This window comes from Mytilus edulis, chromosome 12, assembly GCF_963676685.1.
Source record: "Mytilus edulis chromosome 12, xbMytEdul2.2, whole genome shotgun sequence".
In the NCBI taxonomy this organism is placed as follows: domain Eukaryota; kingdom Metazoa; phylum Mollusca; class Bivalvia; order Mytilida; family Mytilidae; genus Mytilus; species Mytilus edulis.
Window position 1 is genome coordinate 63,514,627 of NC_092355.1, and position 644 is coordinate 63,515,270.

Below are 644 nucleotides of genomic sequence, written 5' to 3' on the forward strand. Positions count from 1 at the left end.
CTGAGAGTGGGTCTCATTGGGGTCTAAGCATGATGCAGGATTGCCGAATTTTTGGTACGCGTGACTTGTGAAAGTCAAATTATTGTGCTGTGAAAAACGGGAAATGAAGTCTAGCAGGACATGGGAAATTGCAAAAAAATGAGAATTGCTTACGTACATAGTGTAAGTGGGACACAAGAATATGACAAAACAGTAAGTGGAATCCATCATCAGAACCCCCTAAAGAGACCCCCCTGAGATTGTGAGTTCAAACCATGCTCATAGCTGTATATTTGACTAAGATTGCTAGTTGTCCTGCTCAATGTTGTGGTTCTATAAGGGTTCAACAACTCTCTTTACCTTTAAAAACTAGTTGTCATGATATAGCCAAGAAAGTGCTGTTAAACACCATCAATAAATCAATGTGACCCTGCACCCCCTGTCATTGTAATATTGATATAAATCTGTACAAGTGAACACAAAGGCAAAACACGAATGATAACTATCCTGCACACGTATAAAAATCTATCAAATATATTGGAAGATATAATAGCACTCATCAACAGGAAGCAATGAATTATGGGTAGTTTTGTTTCTCCTGGATTCCCTAACATCACAATAGTAGATCAATAACTGGATAATAATTTTGGATCCACAGCAGCCAG